The following is a 24,393-nucleotide window of genomic DNA, read 5'->3' on the forward strand; positions in this document are numbered from 1 at the left end:
ATTTTCGCGCAAAAACGCAAGGACGCGTAAAGAACGCGGCGGTGATCTCGAGGAGAAAAATCGCGCGCGCGTAATTCGCGAACCGTGAAATGTGTCTTTTTTACCATGCGCGCGCGCGTGTGTGAGGACAGACAGATGGTCGACGGTCTGAATGCCCGGTTTTCCCGAGGAGCTCATATTTCAAATCTCGGGATGATATAGCCGCCGCAGCCTCCGCCGGTCCGCCACACCTCCGCAGCAGCCTCGGCGCGCGCGGACGGACGGGAAGCGAAATAAATACACACGGACAAAAACATCTCTTACGCGTACACATATTAGTGCATCGCCGTGTAAAATATCGCACACACGCGCGCGTGCGCACGCGTACGTGTGCATACACACATTTTATCATAAACATGTACACCCGCATTGTATCCCGTGCGAAATAAATGTAGCTATTTTCCTTCGATTTCTTCGACGCCGCCGCACCGCCGACCGCGCCGTCCCTCACGCTCGCCGTCCCCGGCCGACCATTATACCACGCGCGCGTATACATACACTCGCGCGCACACAATGCGTATATATATGTGTATGTGTGTGTGTGTGTATATATATATATATGAATTATACGCGCACTTGTACATTTCTTCTTTTGCTTTTTTTTTTTTCCTTTTCTTCCTCTTCGCGGTGTTATGCGCGTATATACATATGCACACACGTTGTATACATTATACGAATTCTCGTCCTATCGCAACCCCGCCACCCGCCCCCACCCACTCTTCTTTCGAAAACACATTTCCCTCGCGAAACGTCATGACGCAGCATCGCCGCCCGCCCCGTACAATGGACCGCACACGCATTTGCGCGGCGGCGGAAAATAGCGCTCAGCACCACACCAGACGCTGTGTACACTGCACTCTGTGCGGACAGATACAATATGACGAGAGTCGGAAGGCCGGAGAAGGTGGAAGAGCACAGCGTGTGTACGTGCATGTAGGAGCGGATGATATATTATAGTCGCCGAGAGGGCGAAAAAAAAGCCTTCAACCGTCCGGGGGAAGAATACTGCGCGTATTATGGACTGCGCCATATATTATACGCACACGGGAGACCTGCCGCCGTATCGCAACGACGCTGGTGTGCGTAGCGGAGAAGACCGACTGCGGTCCGAATTCGGGTATAGTGCCCTGTCGCGCGCCGAAGAAAATCATTCCGGCCGAGTCCAAGCGAACGTCGGTTCTCCAAACAACGCGTATATATACACGAATAGAACAGGTATAATAAAAATCCAAAAAAATTGTGATTTTTTCGAATTATCGTTAAAAGTGACATTTAAATTCGTGAAAAAAATTCACAATGATGTGTTATTTTATAAACGTTTTGACCAAACTCCTGAAAATTGTAGTATACTTGGAAATCGGAATGTGAAGTACAAAAATATGAATTGAATGTCGAGCGAAAACTTTATATTGTTGCGATATTAACGCCTAATATTGTTAGTCCGTGTAAATGTTCTGTATTACACTGGTATACAAATACGGAAATAACTGTGTTGTTTATTTGGTTTTAATAATTTGAAAACACCATATTTTATACTTACTTTGAACGGGTTGCAGTCGGAGTTTGAGGACGAAAACAATGGTTAGATTTGTGCGCACCGACATTTTTACAACGTATCGTTGTCGTACGACTGTATAATAATATTCACCACGGTGATTTGGGCAAGGGGATGGGTGTATAGTGTAGGGTGTAGACGGTGGGTGTGCTGAGTTTGTGTTTTGAATATAAACACGCATCGTATACCATATCACGACGTACTGCGAGACTGCGAAGGAATAAATTAGTTAAATCGGCCTTGAAATATTCGAATTGCGATCAACGGATCAAGTATAATAAAAAAAAAAATGATATAATATTATAAATTAATATTCATTTTTATCATCGGTCGCGGTAAAGGGGGCATGTACATTTTAAAGGGTGGATTGAACATTCTGTAATCCTGATCGCGCCCACTTAATAATAACGATGTCACCAGACCACTGATTATTAACCTCATAAATAATTTATACATAAAATTAAAATATTTATAATGCACTCGTATGTTTGAATTTTATTATTAGTTATTAATACATATTATGTAAACTACCGTTTAACGTTATTTTAATATCGAAAAGGGAGCATTTTGAAGAAAAAAAATACAAATATTAGAATTCAATCCAAAAACAACATAGGCTATATTGAACGACGAGAGTAACTGAAAAAAAAAATATTTTCAATTGGTTTATTATAAAAAAAAAAAAAAAATATAATTTCTGTTATACGATTTATTTTTAAAATGTTCAAGTTTGTTTCAAGTTATCCATTGCTCGATTAACATAATATCGTGGCCTGAGATCTCAATTTTCGACTATACTATTATCTCATGACGCAATTAAAATAGATTATTCAATTATTAATGTATATTTTATATAATAGACGGTCTGTTAATCGTGAAACGTACTTCTGATCGAATAATATTACAACAACATTATCTCGTACTGTCGTTTGATAATAAAGTTTGTTAATTGCTAAATAAACTATTTGTTAATATCGCAGTGCACTAATACACGCTGAGGATGCTGAGATAAGGAATAATATTGGAGTTCTGCTCAAAATGAATATACGCAGTATAATACATATACCGTACCTGTATATGTATGGGCACTTCTATAGTATATAGGTGTATACGGTAAGAAGTTTTCGAGTGTAGCCTATTATATAACTCATGTTGTTGTTTAGCTCCTAGAAAGTTAGGCATTGTTTACGGACGAGTATTAGATTTTCTCAAAATACTAATATAATAATACGTATACATATAGTAGTTTTGACTAAAACTCGTGATTTAGACGCAACATCTTTAATGGTCGAGGTTTATTGAACTTTCATTCGCGCGTTATTTACAATATTATATTATATTAATTATTAAATTATGTTATTATATTACACCGCGGTCCCCGGATCCCCGATCATCCCGGAAGACGTTACATTGTTTGTTTTCAATCCCGGCACCAGCACAGACAGTAGCTAAACATAAAATATCGACTTGGTATTAATCATTTTGACGACCACCGCGTCGTACGCCGTGTTACGTATATCCACTCGAAAGCTGTGGGGGCCTGACATCTATAATATCGACTACTGATAACCTACAAACAATCGAATTCGTATATTACAGCACAACACATATTTTTATAGGCGAATTTAACCGTAGTAAAACCGTAGTACACTTTTTTACGTTTTAATGACATATTTACGAAAATTCATTTTTATGCAATCGTTACTTTTGGTTAAATGGGTGCCTATATAGTTTATTGTGTGTCCGGTAGCCACTGAACATTTAAGCACACATAAGTTTACTCCAATATATAGATTGGTTACTTTTTCTCTAGAATCGCCTCTGAGAGTACTTATATATTGAGATGTACTCGAATATTGACACACGTGTTGATCATCAATTATACCTTAGAAAAATATTATTTTTATTTTCGTATATTGCAAGATATTGACAATGTATAATGGTTAGACTGATATTAAAAATTTTAATTAGAGACGTGAGGGCAGATTTACTTCTACTAAAAAAAAGTTGTATATAAAATGTATATAGCCTTACAACCAAAAGGGCAGAAGGTGCTATCTTAAAAAATCATATTATTTACATGAGCAATTTAAAATTTCACAATGTTATATAGTCTTACTACTTTTAATGATTGTTAAAAATAAAAATTATTAGAACAATGTTGTTTCATGTTAAGTTTTATAATTTGAGTTAGATTTAAGCAAAACCTTACGTAAGAATGAATGATAACTTAAACGATTTCAGTTACGGAACAAAATTAAAGATTAAGGTTAGGTACAATAGTCCTAGCCTAACATTTTGAACCTGTTTTATTTTTAACTCATATCGTTTTAAGCGTTTCAGAAAAATATAAATCAAAATAGGTAATAATAAAAAATGTAGTTAGTACCTATTTAAAAACCAGGTTAATAAAACAATTGTGTAACAATATAATAGCTAGTATAATAATTTTTAAACGTATTGTAACTAGGATAAGATAACAATGATATTACAATTAGTATAATTTTATGCATAGTCAATAAAATAACTAGGCTAAACATAAAATAAATAATATAAAATAATTAATATAATAAATAAGGATAATGATATGACCAAATGGTGGTCAGTGATGGTGATCGTGTGACTCGATTACCACTGGACGCCGCGTGTTAATAAAGTATTTTACGATATTTTTGGTTGTTCATTTATCGTGTACGTCGAGTAATCGGCGTACACGATATTTTATTAGAATTTATTCTGTCTTGATCTAAATCGCACATTTTCTAGAAATAGGTTAAATAATTATAATTGATTAAATGATCAATATGATTTTGCTATTATTTATAAAATTTTTTTTTTTTTTTGAAAAAATATAACATGTAAAGTAATTAATAATATTGCGTGGTTGATATATAATTAATATAAAATAAATAGTACTTTTTGGTTATCCATAATATATTATATAATGTAAACAGAACCTATTGATTTGAACAATATATAATTCATTAGGAATCGAAATGTTATTTTTAATCAATTTATAAATTATGTTGATTTAAAACCGTTTTGTTCGTTATACATTTATGCGTATAAATGGATTGTTTGTATGCTTAAATTACAGATTATTGATAAATTTAACTTATATAGTACATGTATAAAAAGCGGATTAAAAAAAAATCAAGTTGGTGTCGTTTAGGTCTGAGCTTAGAATAAACAGAGTTGGGAATAGATAATGTAAAATGTATCTAGATAAATTCGAAACATAATGTATGCATTGTGCATATATATGAATATTTTATCTACACGAAGAAAAAAGATACAACTAATTCTGAAAATATCTAGATAAAGATAAAAAAAAAAAAAATGAATATGTCAAACACTATTATATTTTTGCTGACCGTCGAAACTTATAGTTATATACGCCGTTTTTTATGAATAATTATCTATCACATTATAATAGTACATAATATTATAGCCCGTGACGAAATAATAAAGAGCTATAGTACGTTGGTAAGTCGTATTATATTTATAGGTGCGGTGGAAGTTTCCCTGCACTTACCCTGCAAATACCCAATACTGATCTGTGTTTAACGTTCGAAATGATATATTATAAATATGTTCGACGACGGGTATTTTCCGAGTAGTCTGCGGCGGCGGTGGGACCACTGCTTCTGGCTTTCTCCTCGCCGCGAAATAAATGATATCGTAGGCCGTCGCGTTCATCCTCGACGACGGTTCAGCCGTTATTTTTTTTTCTCTCCTCCCTCACGCACTCGACCACCCTCTGCCCACCCCTCCATTCAGCCCAAACCGCTATCTGCAGTCCGCAAATACACATCACAACACCCTGGGGTACCATATACCGGCGAAAAGCTATCAATTCCTGTGTCATTTCTACGGCTCGGTTCGCGTGCGCGCGCACTCGCGCGCACACACACACACACACACCCTCGAAGCGACCGACGACGGAAAAAAATAAAAAAATATATAACACACACACACACACACACACACAGACATATATATATATATATATAATGCCCAACTTTTGAAAGTGCCGATTCCTATTCGGCGGCGGTGGTAATGGCGCCCGTATAGACATTTGCAAACTGTCAAACGCAACCGCCACGGCTATTCTTCTGTCCGCCACCGCCGCCGCCTTTGCAGTTCCGTACATTATGAAATAATGTATGAGTACGCGCGCGCGCGAATGTGTGTGTGTGTGTGTGTGTTTGCGTCCGCAAAGGGCAAAGAGGTAGGTACATACATACGAACGTCGAAGTGTGCAGCAGCCCTTAAAAGCACGTCTTTTGAGCGCGTGAACTTTACTCGGATTTCTGCATCCGTCGTGCACACTTCACGCTGCGGCTGCTGCCTCTTATACCGCGGGAGCCGGCCGACCGGGGACGAAAAGAAAAACGCCTTTTTCGCGACCTCATCGATAAATCACGTCGCGATTAAGTGCCCAATGATATCGTTTTGTATCGTCGTGTTATAATATTATACCTACCTATATATATATATATATATTATCATATTCCGCGTCTTCTTCTGTCGCGTTGCAGATTTACTGCGAGTTATTTGCACCCGATTCGTATACGATATCGGAACGATTGAACGTCGTCGAACGCGTTTCTATTATTTTGTAAAATATATTAAGATTTGTAATAGATACAATCATGTTATTATACATATAAACGCAATATAAATATACATGTATAGTTATTATAATATTATTGTTTTGTGCTGCATGGCCAATAATAATGATGTAATTTGTCGCTTTTGTCCGTGAATTTGTATAGTGATCAATCAAATAACGCGTGTACTGTTGTGCACATTAATATTTAATATCGTTATAATGTTTATGTTACAACGATACCCTACCTAATAATTAATACCTACTATAGGGTTAGATTAAGGTAGGTTTATATTATTATGTTATTATTGTTAAAATGCCGTAGTTTCGTCGATGTTAATAAGGCACACTTTGTAGCGGTAATGCAACTTGCCATATTATTATATAATTTCTCGGCTCGCAGACCCATTGTTCAAAAAAAGCAAAAAATAAAATTAAAACACGCAAAATCTATAAGAAAAATTAATTGTGTCTTCGCCGTGAACAATATTAAAGTATAATATTATTAATCTCGTTCTATATGATTTCAATATATACATATATATATATATATATACGTATATGCGTGTGTATATTTAATATGTATTTAAGACCTAAAGTTACATTTGTATTATATATTTATATTTTACATAGGTATATCGTATATCACCAATTCGCCGTTATTATTGTAGAAATATATTGAAATACTAAAAAGTGTCAGGTGTTATGTCACTTACAAACTACAATTTATTAAAAGTTAATCTATAAATTAGATTTAGCAAACATGGTAAATTTATTATTAGTCTGGAAATTTGTGAAAATATAATTAACTTGTTGAGTAATGTAAATTTCCATCGAGTACACCCAAGTATGATTTGTTTGATTTTATTTCTTTCAACATTAAACTTTAAATGTAATATAATTTATACAAAACTATATTTTGCACGTGTCAGAGAAAAATATACTTTGAAACTACTTCTAATTACTATATAATAATATCTATTTAATTGCCTAGAAAATCACTATATTGAATTAAAATTTTATGTCACTAAAATATTTATGTTGTAAAATCATTCCGATTGAGGTTGCAGTGCATATTGGTACAGAAATACGTTTGGACAAAAGTAGTTAGGTTAAAATCGACTTACATTCATAGGGTGGGTCGTCTTAGCATATAAAACATATATAAACTATAATGACCGCAAATTCAAAAATTGGGTTGGTGTGGTACTGGGTATATTGATATTGGTAAATACCTATTTAATTATATAGTTTCTCGAAAGTGTCATCACTCATCATCATTGGATTACTTCTTTCAAAATTTTATAGTCATGTTTTTCTACTCACAGATCATATTCTTACGATAATGCAAGTAAATAACATGTACAATTGTACAGATAATTATAATGTGATCGTATTATTATTGTATTATATAATATTAGCTAGGGTGGCGAGAATCAAATCTGTTTTCGGCATTTTCATCGGACTTCGATTTAAGTATTATTGTTATAGGACTACAGCAAAACATAATATTAAATGCCACGATATCGATATAATGCCTTACAGTGTTGGTAATCGTAACAGTAATAATTATACCAATTATACGGGCGCTTAGTAATAAACGTTTATACTGCGATGTTACACTATATTATCATGCTATCTACACAAACCGCGTATTTTATCGGCTTTACGCGCGTTATAATATATTTATATTACCAGCTATTACACGATCTGTAGAATGTATGCTGCCTATGACGTGTTATGACATGTATATAATAAATAATATTAATAAGACATTATTTTAGTAAAAAAATTCATAATGATAAATCGGTCATAGCTATAACATTTGCTGTAAGCTCAGTTTGTGTTGAGTAAGTGTAAAGTTCTGAACATAATATATATATATATATATATATGATATAGTATACTTGTTATTGTAATAGTCTAGTCGAATAATGTAAATGATTATTAAATCGTATCATATTATAACTTAATGATATTGTAGAGATCGACATTTAGACTTCTATTAGATTATCAGTACATCGAAGAGAACGAAAATTAAATAAATATTATACGAGTACACCATCAATCCGATGTATTTATCGCATCGCACCAATGACAAGTAACAGTAAAGAACACAAGCGGACTCAATTAAAACATTAAAAGTTATCTGGGGAGTGATGGTGGTCCTTTTTGAGTTTTTTTTTTATTGAAAGGCGAAAAAATTTAATAAACCAATAAAATTATTTTTCATCCTCGTGTCACTTTTTTTCCATCGTAGCATAAGTATGTGTATTTTGATATAAACGTGCTGTATGGCACATTATTGGGATTGAAGAGTTATGTCATAATATTTTAATGAATCGGAGAAATCGAGAAATCGGAAGTTGGAAATAGCTTTTGTCATGCATACGCCAATAATGTATAATATTTAAATATTACCCCTATACTTATTATACGAGTATCGCATTAAACGCATTGTGGTCTTCATTTTTAAATTTGATGCACCGACCGTCGGAGGCGTTTGTAAATCTGATGACGTAGAAAAAATAGTGCAGCCAATATGAACATCACCATTCCTCAAATTATGGTGTTACTGAATGTAATGTTTTCCGAGCGCACAAGTCTCGAGTTCACGTCAGGTGTACCCGTGTCCATATTATAATGTAATATGTTTAACTGTCCAAGTGTGTGATTTATATAATGTGTATATGCACAATTTAGGCCGTCAGCGATGAGACGGCCGCGGCGTTGTTATAAATCGTTGCCGAGAATATGTATAATATTATTGTTGACCTCGGCGGACCATTATCGTAATAGTTTTGGCGATGAGGGTTTTAAACCCGCGAGCTAACCGGCGCGAAAGAGGATAAAAGGGACTCGTGATTAATTCGAAAACAAAAGGGGAATTTCGAAGAGGATCGAACAGTAAGTCGGTCCGTGTATCGTGCGTTATATAGGTATACACTATACGAACATACATAATATATATACACACAGCAGCACCCGTGACCTCGAGACGGCGACGGGCGGTTGACGTGGGGACGGTAACTGGCCTTTACAAAGTTTTGGCCTTTGGCCGTGCGCCCTTTTAGCCCGGGATCCGCAAAAGCCATTCCAGTCGACGTGATTTCTGTCCCGCGCGTCAAAGGCGACGACCATAATATATTATACGTACCCCGCGCCCGCCGTGTAAACAAGACGTACGCGAGCCTTTGTAGCCCCGTCCGCATTACAACATATTATATTATAATACTCGCAGCAGTGTGCGCGCGCGTGCGGGTAAGGTGACCTTTTTGGAATATACGCCGAACCGTAAGTATATATATATATATATGTGCACCGTTTTTTTCTCAACACTCGCGCCCTTTACTCGCTGCACCCGCACCCACACCCACACATATAGATTTGTACACGGTCGACGTGTATACGCGCGTTAAGCCACTTGGCGGGACCTAAAACGGGGCCTACGACGGCGGTAAACGGGGTTAGAGGGGGTGCTACTACGCGTCTCGCCGGGTCGAGTGTAGCTGTCGCGGACGTGGACAGAAATCGGTTTGCGATCAATCATTGGCGGTCTCCGCAACTCGTTTTCGCAAAACTGTCACATACTGTATAGCATTATAATACACGCCCCGTCGCCCCCGCCGCCGCCGCTGCCCTATAAATCCGCACGAAGATCACTCGCTCGCCGCGTTCTCCGCGGGAGTCTGCGGCGGCGGGGTCACGCGCGCGGAATACGAATGACCGTATTGCGTAGGACGCGCGGGTCGGCGGCGTGCAATAATAATCGACGTCGATCTCGGCGGCAAACGACCGTTTTGTTTCGTTTCGGGTTTTATGTTTTATCCTCGAAAGCGCTGAAAGATATGTATAAAAAAAGAAAACCAAATAAATAAATAAAAATAAACCCGACGCGGTTCGATCGAGACGGCAGTGCCGTTTTTTCGTCCGTGCGAGGTCGGGCGGCGGGACGTAGACCTCTGTACATAATGCTCGTGTGCTGCAGTTACCCCCGAGAAACACGTTTTCACCATTGCGAGCTCCAAATGCCGATGTCGTGTAATGTATACACAGCTATATACAGTAGCGTACACACCTACACGGCGTGTAATTGTCGGCACGCATTACACGCGCGCGCACTTAAATCCAAAATAACTCCTCGCCAAACACAATCGCGTCGACGAGTATATTATATTATGCGTAGTATAGCGGGTACCCGCTACGTGCAGCGTATCGCATACAACACCTATCGCATTCGCCTGTGCACACTCGGGGGTTTGGTAAAACGTTCGTCGTTTGCGACAGTGGACGATACGATAGTGATACGGTTGTATATATATATATTACTCGTATATGTATGTGTCACGCGGCCGTTATACATACAAATGTAACGTTTACGTTATTTCAGTGATTCCTTTTTTTATATCAGTCTTAACCTAATAGTCTATACACTTCTACGGCTTCTGCATCAGTTATTGTGCTGCATTTATCCTCATTCCCAACACACCCTTTGCTTTTAGTATATTATATTTTATGTCTGTTATACAATAATATGATATTATCATCCACGAACAAACGATTCGCACTGTTCGATATGACGGGTTGTTACAGTGAGCCTACTGAAATTCGTGGTATTCGTTTAAAGCAAATCCGTTGCACTGCAGTGTACGATATAATATACATTCCAATCACGAAACGACCTCAATATAAAATCAAGACGTTCCTTGAAGCGATAACATATTATGTACCAACGCAAAAAGCGGACGTACAAATATGTGCTCGAAAAAAAATTAAATCGACTCGAAGGATAAAGAAAAAAAAAATTTATATTCATATTAAACATTGTCAAATGGGTCAATAAAATGTATCAGCTTACTTTATAATATAAGCGACTGTTTTAATATTATATGGCAGAATAGTCTGTTCACTATTAACTGTATGTGAGCGAAAAGTATAAACAGATTTATTGTGTAACTGTATATATTGCACATGTAAGCATAATATGCCAAGCAAGTGTATAGTAAATAAATAAATTATTTGCTGGTTTTGCGATTGTATTAAGTTTCTGACAATATGACCCGCACACGAGATGCTTAAAATTAAAATCTAAAAACGTGTTTATAGATTCATTAAGTATAACAATATATTATTTCCTGTGTTATGATAGAAATATTTTTTTTTCAAATTAAAAGTCTAATTCTTGTATTTGTAGCCCGCCATATGTTAAAAAAAATATATAATATTATGTAAATTTAAAAAATTCTTTTTCGTTTTTTAACGATTCACAATGCATTCATTATGAAGCTTTTCGTCAAAGCGGTTACTTTGACCTAGTAAAAGTCCAAAATCTCACACAATGAGTTACTATAGTATTCACACCAATCAAAATAATAATTAATATCACATCTGTAAACATTTGAAGCACATAACAATATGATCAATATAATAGCTAATGGTAGTTTTTCTTATCTACCGTGATTTAAATACAGCCACCCGATAAGTATTACACTCGAATAATATTATTGACCAAATTATTCAAATATATTAAAGCACTTAAAAAAAAAGGAGAATAACAAAAGAAGAATAATTCAAAGGAAAGGCAATAATATAATACACTAATACACATAACACACAGCCCACTCATTTCGTGTCTTATCTACATAATATACTGTATTTCGGCGAACTGCTTAAACACGACACTGTGCACTTTCAAAGGAGTACCCATGCTGTCATGTTATGCACTTGTGTATCGCAAATAATATGACATTCTATTCTTAGAGTTACTACAAAATATGATTTATTAGTTATTACTGCTGCTGTACCTATATAGATACGTATAAAATATTCCACTAAAGCGGTTGTTGCGTGTCTCATAATATATGTTTGCATTAATGATCGGTGTACAAACGTCCTGTGGAATTGAGTGTGCGTATGAATATATGATAATAATATGCATATCGATAGGTAACGCGAGTCCTGTCAACTGAATCGTTATTATTATACTGACCAAGTAATCAGTAATTATTTTAATGTAGCGAGCTAATTTTACGCTAAAATTTCTTATTTCCATGTATATCTTATGCATATTTTTCGCAAACAACTTAAACACACACCATCGAAAATTGATACTGACAATTTTAGATATACGATAACTATACATGTCTCTAGCCACTCTACGAAATTTAGCTACTTAATTATTATTGTATACCATATTATAATATGTTTATCGGGACAAATAGTAAGTAGCGTGCTACTGCCGTACACTATAGTGTACTCTGCGAATATAATATTATAATCAAATTATTATCGGGTATACGAATTTATTAATAAGGAATATTTGAATTCAAAAATCAATAATAATGTTCTATTAAATTAAAAAATTGTATAGGTACCTGCCTACACATAAATGTATATAATGCGCGTCGCACAGAAAATATGAATAAGAATAGTATAATATTATACACGTTACACTTATGATTCATAAGTTATGAAATTTATACCTTTTCGTACATTATTAAATTGCATGAACGGTTTCTTTTGCCACAATTTTTGTATTCAATACTTATATTTATATTTACACGAGACATTTTTAAACCCCTGACTTTATTTACAGACGCACCTTAGACAGACAGCATTACCATGGCGAGGTGACTTTTCGAGCGTAAACGTTGTGACTTACGGGAATCGGAAAATAACGAACACCGAGGAAACGAGTTTCCACATTGTTGTATCGCAATATTATACAATAATGATACTGGGTATACTAACAGTAGTAATAACAGTAACGGCTATACAATAAAGTATACTATAATAAATAATATGGTCGTATTGCAGATTACAAAATGTCCACGCCAAACGTCCGACTTTCGAGTGCGCCATAAAATATTATTATACAATACAATGCAGTGCAAACAGAGTATTATAGTGTTTTCACCTGCTGACATTTTATTAATCAGGATACACGTACATGTGCGTACGGTGTGTGTATAGATACCGATGCTGACTGATGCCGTAGCTTCGTCCAGTTTTGCCAGAGGAGTGATCCGGCTATAGGTATTTACATAATATCACGTTTAAAGTCTTAAATGTACAATTTTGTACAATCTGTGGGTGTATGACGCACGCGACAAATCCCCTCGAAACGTGATTCGTAGGATTACACATTCCTATGGGAAATATCAAATGATATGTACAATGTACCTGCGACTTACTTTCCGTAGAGTTTAATGTATTTCGGTATAATGTGCATCATAATATGTACAGAGAAATAAAATAACAAAATATCCTTTGTTTAACGTCAAAAGCAGTGAGAATTCAGATCATTATTTTTTTTTTTTAAATCGAGTGCCATTTAAAACAAATTATATAGGTCGACATTAACTTATAAAGAATATTATGTTCAAAAATGTATGGGTCGCCATTACAAAAAGTTTGTGAAACACTGTTCTAAACCACAACAAACGAGACCATAAAATTAATTTTGCCTATATTCGTAAATTACGTGATTTAATTTTATTTAACGAATATATATTTGTGTGCGCATGAAAAGCCTCAAGTCAATCACACTCCCATGGCGGTCATCGATTTTTGAATTCAATTAATATATAGCCATACACGGTTATATAATCCGTAACAATCGTAATTGAAGAATACATAATTGTGCATTGGCGCACAAATAAAAGTGTGATCGTGTATATTATTATCATTCGTGTGTATGTTACTGTTATTAAATGCGCGTGCAGGTGTACACCTCGTTACAGAGATCGAAGAAAGCCATCGTTCGGCCGTGCGGTTGGTGAGGCGGTGGATGGACCGGCGTGCATATAGAGGGGAATCGACTTTAATACCGGAACATCCGATGCGAAATAATTGATTTGCGACGGGTAAACGAGCTGTTGGCGTAACTCCGGGGCCGGAGGACTTGATTAAAAGCACGCGCCCTAGTACACACACGCACACACACACACACACATATATATAAAGTTTATATGCATATGGAAAGAGAGCGAGAGAGAAAACTAGAGGACGAGATGCCGCCGCCGTACCCATATTCACCTTCTATAGACTACAACTACCATCAGGCATCGTGTATATGCTATATAATATGCATCATCCGCGTGTGTGGATACGCGTTTATATTGGAAACTGTTCGACGACAAAAATGTCTATACATATATTGTGTATATACATATATATTATGGAACTTATATATTATACATATTTGAATATGCGTACGGCAATAGTACAATATTTGCACAATAAAAACACGTCGCGCGCACAACTAACTATCCACGTCCCGATGCGTAACACGTGTCTGAAAAAATGCCACATATATATATATATATATATATTATTTGGGAGTCTTCACGTATAATAATTTGTAAACAAAAAAATAAAAACACCTAAACATATATTTATTGAAATTTGAAAACATACATAAATATACGTCGTGTTGGCATCGATCAAATAGCTTAAGAAAAATGAGCAAAAATAGCATTAACCTTAAAAAAATAACTTAATCATCAGGTTAGAACATTAAGTATAATATAACTATGATACACACCATACGCTATTGCTTGTCCGACGCGTACATTTTTAATAAATTGTAACCAACTTATTCAATATTTAAAAATCGTATTTTATTGTTAGTATATGACCTTTTTATGATAAAATTAATTTTTCAAGCAAGCACGTTTTCAAAATGTTAATTTAAACTCTTAAAATTTGTATTTATCGATAAAAAAATTCAGATAACTATACAATTATTATTATTTTTAAATAAAAATATTTGTTTTGTTAGTTTGTTCACTGAGCCTTTAAATACAATTTTTACTTTGAAAAAAAAACATTTAATTATTTAGGTAACTAATATAACTTAATATAAAAGATGGTTTTTTTTTAATAACTTGTAAAGTATTATGTTGCATTTTCTAATCATATCAGATCGAATATATCTTTTTATTTAACCAAAGCACAGATTAAAGTTGAAAAAATTAAAAGATGAATAATAATAAACAATTAAATGGTAATTTTTCTTGGACGAACTTAACTTTAATTAAGCTATTACAGTTAAAAAAGTAATTATCCCAGCCACGCAGTCTTGATTTTTTTATGGCGTATGTCTTATTAGTATTACCCAGCGACTACTACTTACTAGAATGAACTATCTTAACTTTTATAAAATCTTCTTCAGAAAATGTATATAATAATTTTTCTGGGTGATTCATATCTCTATAATCTATAAATTTAAGCTTTGATTTAGATTTAATGTTATACAGTATTCAAAAAAAAAATCAAGAAACTTTGCTTTTATCGTAATTCTTTCAACTTAAAACTATCGACACACTATATACACATATATACATTTTAAAATGAAAACTTTCAGATTGGTTATAGTGATTCAATCGTGTATCGTACTGGGAAAAATAGCGTGTACAAAGACTGTATCCCCGTTAGTCGGGATTGATGTAGAAACGAATTTCTCTTTATTTGATTATGGTTGTCTTCGAATACAAAAAATGTATTTAATTGAGAAATTATTAATTTTCACAACATGTGCAGGTATAATAATTAGAATATTAAACAAACTAATGTTGTATAACATAATTATAAATTGCCATTTGCCATAACTATCTCGACTATCAACGCTATTACAAAATTAAAAATATACGAAAATACTATTAAAAGCACCGTACATTTTTTTTAATATTTACCATTTTAATTACGACGTATAATGTACAGACATATTGCAGGTAGTAGGTATACGCATCGTATTTTTGTATCGGCAATTAAAAAAAAAAAAATACATACGATTCGTTCTAGTATCGCGTGGTGCACATACCTTATTAGCATCGGCATCGGTTCAACCGGTCCACCACACCCCTGTGCGCTTTGACCGAGAGATCACGACCGCTCAGCGTCCGCTCATGACAACATTGAAATAATAAGGGTCCGCGATCACTGCAGGTGTGTGAAGGACAACACGACGCGGTCGGACAACGGCGCATAATATAATAAAATAATGTTATGCGTAAAACCGGACGAAAAAAATAGCCACACGTCTGGCGCTTATATTATTATTGTTTATAATATTTTTGCGACCGTTTCGACCCGGCCGGAGGTCATCGCTGAGCCCGTCACGGCAATAAATCAAAACAACACACAATCTAAAACCAAACCAATGACGAAAACATTCTTATCTCTCAATTGACTTGCTCTCTAACTGTTCCGGGAATAGGGAGGAACAAGGAGGCTAAAAATAAATCGACCAAGAGACGGTTTAAAACAAACATTACTTTATCGAAAAAAAAAATAAATATAATATTGTATATTTTATTAAAGGGCTTAACGGCATCATATTGATATGATGCCGGGCTTCCCCCTCGCGTTCGTTAAAGTAGATATTTAAAATAAAGATCACGCCTAGCTATAGATTATTATTAAAAATCGACGGAGTTTCTGCGGCACAGTCGCCTGGGAAGATGTCGGGGCGCGTTTTCGAAATATATTTTTTTCCTTTTTGGCCCGCGTTCAGACCGCGCGTGCAGTGGCATTGAGACGCAGCCCCGCAGCAGCCAGCCAGCCCCCGACGAAAAGTTTTCCGTGGTCGCCGATGATTTACTGCGCTTCCCCGGAGAGGACGCCGACCGGCCGGCCGACCGACCCCGTTCCGGCGCGAGGGAGCTTACACGCGAGTACAATAATAAGCTAGGCGTGTATACGGAAACCGAACGCGGTTGGTCGGTCGGCGGTGTTCGCGCGCGGACCGTTTTCGGCCCTCGCGATAACGCACCGATGCCGCCGAAACCACCTACGCGCTATTATACTGCAATAATAATAAATAATAAATAATAATATAATATTACACCGCCGCCGCCGCCGCGGCCCGCCCGAGGCATTCCTTTCCCCGCATGACTGTACATGTATAACGCAGGCAGTCACAGTCGCATAGTCGCGGGCGTCGGGGGTCTCGCGCTAAATATGTTTACACGCGCACGCAGATATATTATGCAGATCTATCGCGCGGACTATACTCTTCCGCGTATACGAAATCTTATCTCCTCCTCCTCCTCCTCCGTGCATCCCCTCGCGGCGCCAGCACCCGTCCAACCGCCGACGCGGCTCTACCATTCTCCGTCCGAGCACCTTAATTATACTCGACGCGCCGCGTACTGCAGTGTGTACAGTGCACATATTATACCGTCGTAATAATAATAATAATAATAATAATAATAATATGTGTAAGCAGATACGAGCGGTATAATGTGCTCGTGGATTACGATGTAATTAAATCGACCAAAAACCCGCCGCGCGATATTTAGTGCTTCCCGCGAAGACAACGAGCTCGATGTATTTATTATTTGCGTGTTTGCACAATAAGGCATTATAATATTATAATATACAGAGTGTTCAATAAAGGGTATTGGGTTTAAAATATCGAAACTTTCCAGAGTTTAGAACGAATTTGGTTAGCGATGCGACTTCAAAAACACGGGCCGCGGTAGGATAAATAGAACATTTGTGAAAAAAAGAGCGTAAAAACAATTTGGTAATCTAAAGTTATTTGATCGGCACCTGCGTTTTAGTTTATTGTGAGTTTGTTACTTTATTCAATATAATTATACCACTTTAATAGCCAAACATCGTTTATGGAATTTCCGTACTTTATTTTGAATGTGTACTGTATGTCCATTATAATTGTTAATAATTTGGACAATTTGAATAGCTTACTTTTTTAAAAAGTAAGAAAGGTATAGTATAAAAAAAAATGTGATTCACTCCGAACAATAATTCAAACCTAACGTTTAAGATTATTAATTAATACATTTCTGTTGTTATGGCCGATAGGGACACCTTGGTGTAGGTACATTTAATTATAATTCAAAAAATATTATTTATTTCAAAATGTTGTGATCCATAGACAAATATATATTTAATGACAGTATCTTGAATCGAATAAAGTCCATTCGGAATACACTATAAAAGGGTCACAATAAGCTTCGGTAATTGATTGATGAAAATTAAAGATAAAATAAAAAGGAATTATAATTTGTTGAACTATCGTAATTTAACGACGACAATTTAATATCCAATTTTTAATAAGCTTGTAAAATACCTGAAGACGCACATTTCCTTCCATACTTCTAACGAGTTGGTAGTGTATAAATTAAGAAATTGCAGAATACTACGATTGCATTGTAATATATTAATGTATATTATGTTTTTCAAACATATACAAAGAATAATAAATTAACATTTCTCGGTACACGGATTTAGTTACAACACCAATAGCATTACTGCAGATTGCAGACGTCAAGTACCTGTAATATAAAGCATCCATAAAAAATGTTTGGGTTTTCAAGACACCAACGATAATAATTAATTACATGCTATAGTTTGATGTTTACAAATCAAATGAGATAATACGATGATTTTTTTTAATTTTATTGAACTTGCCCTACTTTAGACCTCAGAAGATGTTTATTTTGTTTAACTGTACGTCTTAAAAAGCTTTTATACATTTTTTTTAAAACAATTCTTCATACCTAATTATTATGATTAATTTTATACCATTTTTTCTTGAGGTTAAATCATTATACTCATCTGTTCAGCCTAAATTAGTTTCAATTATAATATTATAATGCCGTTCACTATGGGCCCTATAGCTTTAACACTCAATTAACAAGTAACGTCATTGTAATGATTTTGTGTAGTATATTTTCTTTTTAATAATTAAACATTTTAATTATGTTTTAGATTATTTAAATATCAAAGTTTAAGGGAGACAAGAGTAATGGTAATATTTTAATATCATGTTTAGGCTCGTTAAATTAAAAAATATATAAATATAAATTTAAATGCAAAATATAATTTTCGCGATGATAGTATGAAAACATCGAGAAAGTCTAAGATCTTAAAAATATTTTATCGATTTTTGTCTTCAGAATTTTGAAATTAATATCTACCCAAAAAATATTATTAGATAACTCTTTATTAACATAATAATATGTTATATAATCCAACCAGACAGTTTTTTTTTATTCAAATAAACCTCTCATTGTTTTAGTCAAAACTAAAATGGGCTCTTGACAATCTAATTTACTATAAAGACTATGTTATGTACATAGTATAACTAGGCTATAAACGTAATATTGATTAATAAATATTTTTACTTTTTACTTTTTTTATGCTTTACGATTTACGAATCTTGTATAGAATTGGATCTAATTTAAAAGTCATAAGGGTTAAAACTGATTAAACTACACGTCGTACCTTGACTTTTTCACTGTTGCGTGTTTGTTTTTTTTATAAGTTCATAAATGTGCATTATACATTTATTCAATAATATTAAGTAAAATAATTATTAATGTTGACATACGGCGGCACGGTGGTGGCGAGGTGGAGCGTCAGACCATAGTTTGTTCGAGAGGATTGTTCATCAAGTCGAAACACTGTTTTAACGCATTTTGACTACTTGGACCAACCTCGTCGCTTTTGTAAGTTCACCGATCGCAACTTCAAGTTTGCGCGAGCTCTGAAAGTATGTGGTGGTTGATTCTGAAATCTTCGATAAGAAACTTTGCACCGAGGTTTATGTGGAGATAGGTCACATATATATTATAATAAGTATAATGAGGGGCGGCCAGCCGCGAGGTGGGGGATCGTGGTTAAGAAACTTTGACTAAACCGGTAACTAAATATATATACACACATACATATTACACACACATATATATATATATTACATACACACGAACATGAGACGCGTGTGCTCGAGAGATCACTTTACGACTTTGGTTTTTACCGCATCCGCATGTGTGGTATACCTACCTGTATGCACTTGCACAAATGTATAATAGCGATCGATTTGGAAGACAAATATTAAGATATATGGGAGGGTGGGCGCCCTTAATATATTTTTTAAATTTTTAAGTCCTATCATCCTTTGACAGCAACAACAGTTGGTAAATTATGATAATGAATTATGCCATTTTTAAAAAAGCTAATAAATCAATATTACTCCTTTGCTGATTAATTTGTTTACAACTGATAGCTGATATTATAATAATATATAATCGTTTAATGAAATATACGTTGTGTTATAAAAACAACTGGTGCATTATGTGTAAATGCATGCTATTGTGTGGTGATAGGGTATTTTATTGTCATTCTCTTAACATAATACTATAACAGGTTATTTTTCAAATTCTTATTCTAAAACGAACAGCTCAATCTAAATGCGCTTATAACAAATTTTAAAATTTCATTGACGTAAGTAAATAGCAAGAGGGTATTAAACCATTAAGTGCATAACGGGTTTGTACCACAATAGTATAATATGTAATATAATAAAACAATTTTATAAACTACGTAAAATCGTATATAGCAAATCCATGTGTACGCGCATGTGTAATAATACAATTATATTTTACTCACTTGTGGCCAACAAGTATAATGCATTATAGTAAAACTTCATAGAAAACGCGTTGACGTATGCATTTGCAAGACTTAAAATCCAAAGTTACTAAGATGTGTACAAAAATATTAGCCCGATGTTTATTTTGTGCGTGTGGTGAACAAGACACTTGTTCGATCACGGTTCACTGATTTCTCGCGGTTCTATGGTTTTTTGGAATATTATGAATAATAATACAATATGAATACTACTGCACGCTTTTCGCCACGTCTGTACCGCCACCACTTGCCTACGGCCTACACACCTACTTACCTACCTAATACCGTATTATGTTCGAGCGACGACCGGATTTCGTATTCTTTTATATACGTTTTAATTACGGTCGAGGGTGAAAAGGAGAAAAAAAAAAATTAGAAATTATACCAAACGAAAAACTGCACCGGGAAACGAAGCTTTCAAATACCCTCTCCCTCTTTTCGTGCGCGCGCGCACACACACACACACACACACACACACACACACACACACACACACACAGCACACATACTCACACAAACTATCCGCAAATCCCATCACGAACAGCTCTAATTACCGCCGTGCCGTGAAAAAAGTTTTTAACGCGACGACCAAACAACACACTATATATACAAAGTGGGTTTTATCAAAGTCCGTTAATTAATTAGCGGCGAAAGTGGCTGACGGGCAGCGTCGGCGACAGAGGGTTGCAGCGCGAAGAGCTGTGCGAGTGTATATACATTATATAATATATACCTAAACAGTGGATAGAACGAGGCTTTTCCTCGCTTTTTCTACACGTCTGTCCGGTCGACGTACAAACCAACACACACACACACGCGCGCGCTCTCTCGTATAATATATATTACGTATATTGATATGATCACGTATAATATATGTATAAATATTTATAATATTATTATACCGAGCGCGTATATACACGCCAAATATAAGGTTTGCCCGCAGAAACCTTACGCGAACGAGCCGGTCTCTCATCCCTTCACCCCGCCAACCCGTTTCTGAAACTCTCATCGCCACACCGTCACGACTATCGCGAGTATAACGCTTATAATTCAAATTTGCGTTTACGTGCGCGGCGTTTTACGTGTATATATATGTATATATACACGGGTGTATACCTACCCGTCGCCGACCCGCGTAGTCGTCTTAAGTTCCGCGCGCGTGTGACGCGATCAAGGGGAAATTATGATAATAGATTCGGTAAACAAGAACAAATCCACTCGGCGCACGCGTCTTTACCGTGCGTGGGCGAGGAGACGGAGGCACCCGACCCGGGCGGAGGACGCGAGGGGGCGACAGGGTATAATCCCTTGGTCATTAGACGGGTGTATCGGCGGATGACGGCGGCGTTTTAAGTTGCCCGGGGCCCAGCGCCAACGACATTCGCCCTGACATAACCGTCACTTTATATGCTAATTCGTCATTAATCCGCAATCTAAAGCGGTGGAAGGGTAGTTTCGTCCTCCGCACCCCGGCCAGCCGACCAGCCAGCCAGCCAGCCGGCCCGAAGTCCTTTGCAGTGCACAGCTCGTCCGCCGTTCTTCCATATATAAATTGTATACATAATATATATATATATATATATTGTATTGTGTGTACAAGAGAGATTCTTCTCGAAACCCGCAACGCGGCGAAACACAAAACGCCCGCGAGATAATATAACGGTACAACGCGATATTGTCGTCATCGCATAATATCGAATTAGTCCATCTCACGTGCTCGTCAACAACGTCGTAACGTATATGCATAAACGTATTAATAATATGTATATGTTATAAGCAGGACCAGGATATTCAAATCCTCAAATAAACCATAAAGATTATTTTTTTATAAAAACTGCAATAACTTTCTTAAAAAACGACTTACTCTTTTTGGCAAGTTGCGTGCCTAATGGTAGTAGACGACGGTTTAAATTTTAGCTTTTTTAATAACTCTCTTTATCTCAACTATAAACTAAAAATAATACAACGAAAAAATATCTGACTTAGACACACACTATAAATAAATACTGAGTATACCGAATCGCGTATGATAAATAATATATTATGTACCTATATAAGATTTCTACAATTACTTCTATAAAATATACTCATCATTATCATGGTATTAGTTAGTTTTTCTGGAATTTTTCTAAAAACTTTAAGTGCTTCAAAAGATCCACAAAGTTCTTATGTATTAATAATAGCTGAATAAACCGGAAATTTATTGTAAGCTATTATTAATACTTACTTGTTAAATTTGACTATATAGTTTTCAGATTTTGATGATAACATATACCTACAAATACAAGAGTACAACTATAAACCCGAAAAGATGTATTTAATAATATATTTGGAAAGAATTTTAAAGTTTAATATAATAATATAGTTTATATTTAAAAAAAATTATTCATCTAATAACAAAAAGTTGTGTATGCAAAATAGTTATACAACTGTTAAAGTATTTATCAAATATATTTATACTGCCTACCTGTAATTTAAATATTTTAATAATATAGATTGATTTTAACATTGATTTTTTTCTACGTGAAACACTGGTCAAAGTGAACTATAATTACAAATAATCTTATATTAAACAATTGGTATATTATAAATGTCTGTATAATTAAATGTAATTATATTTTAATAACACGATTGGTGTGTTTTATTTTCAGCTGAAGTTTACAACGCAAGCAACTATAGTAATTCCTAACGGCAGATTGGGATGAACGCAAGCTCTGCAAACGGATCGTGCGAAATCCAAAAACGAACTACAAGTCGTAATGTCTCATTGCTAATAATAGCGTATCTTCCGCGACTGGTGCTTTCGAAGTATTATTCTTCAAAAATCATGTTTATTTATTTGGAAAAAACACGATTACGATGCCGGGTCTTTTTGGTTATCTTACTCTCGATGTAATAATAATTTGAAAACATATTAAAATGAACATTTTTTTTAGCGACAGAGGCTGTTTTGTATACTGTGTCGGCACGACAACAAACGCGACGAAACTCCGTGTACATAATATTCCGTTGTATAGGTAGCGCTCGACCGATGGGTGTTGACCGGCCATTTTGCCAGAACGTGACCGTCCGGCAGCTGCAATGACCCCGGAAGTGCTCGTCCAACCCTCATAATGCCGTTCTCCGCAGTCGGTACTTCGTACAATATAATAATATAATAAATCGCCGCGTGCGGTGGGGTCGTCGGTGTTTTCATTGACCCTTGTAGTCATGTGTGTGAGGTGGGGGTTGCGCGCGCCACGAGGGACCGACCCCTGCAACTATACGGTCGCTGACCAAAACACGTTGTCCCCGTTTGACCCTTTGCCCGTGGATTTCCGTCAATAAACAAAAAGGAAACCAGTCCTTCACCCACCATCCCCCACACACCTCTACCATACCATCCCCATCGTTACCGGTCTATTACTCGCGTACCTACGAGTAGCATTCGTATTATACGGCAGTTACGGTTCCCCCGTATAGCATGTGCCCTTAATATTAACGCGCTTTCCACGTCGATTTACCGAGTGAAAAGGATCCGGTCTTAAAAAAACTACACAAATTCGATTCGAAAACGATTCGATTTAAATGTTATATAGCTGTTCATGGGCACCGACATTTTTAACCGATGACCGGCTGGTTAGCCGACTAATACACACGTATACAATATATTTTGAATTAAATAGTTGACATAAAAACCATCGAATAGGATTCGACAACAAAAACCCATGTGTATGCGGTTCGGGAGTGTCGTTAAAATATGACGACGACG

General features: G+C 35.7%; 1 long non-coding RNA gene across 2 annotated transcripts in view; it reads left to right on the top strand.

Moving 5' to 3' along the window:
• Window positions 1–23,619, top strand: part of LOC113549748 — a 71,864-nt gene extending 48,245 nt beyond the window's left edge. The window contains exons 3-5 of one of the 2 annotated variants that reach the window (XR_003404950.1): window positions 12,802–12,960; window positions 13,023–13,241; window positions 23,294–23,619. This is a non-coding gene — a long non-coding RNA (uncharacterized LOC113549748). The remainder of the gene's footprint in view (window positions 1–12,801; window positions 12,961–13,022; window positions 13,242–23,293) is intronic. The other variant, XR_003404949.1, reaches the window with a different exon arrangement.
• The last annotated feature ends 774 nt before the right edge of the window (window positions 23,620–24,393 follow it).

Source organism: Rhopalosiphum maidis, chromosome 1, assembly GCF_003676215.2.
Source record: "Rhopalosiphum maidis isolate BTI-1 chromosome 1, ASM367621v3, whole genome shotgun sequence".
Lineage (NCBI taxonomy): Eukaryota > Metazoa > Arthropoda > Insecta > Hemiptera > Aphididae > Rhopalosiphum > Rhopalosiphum maidis.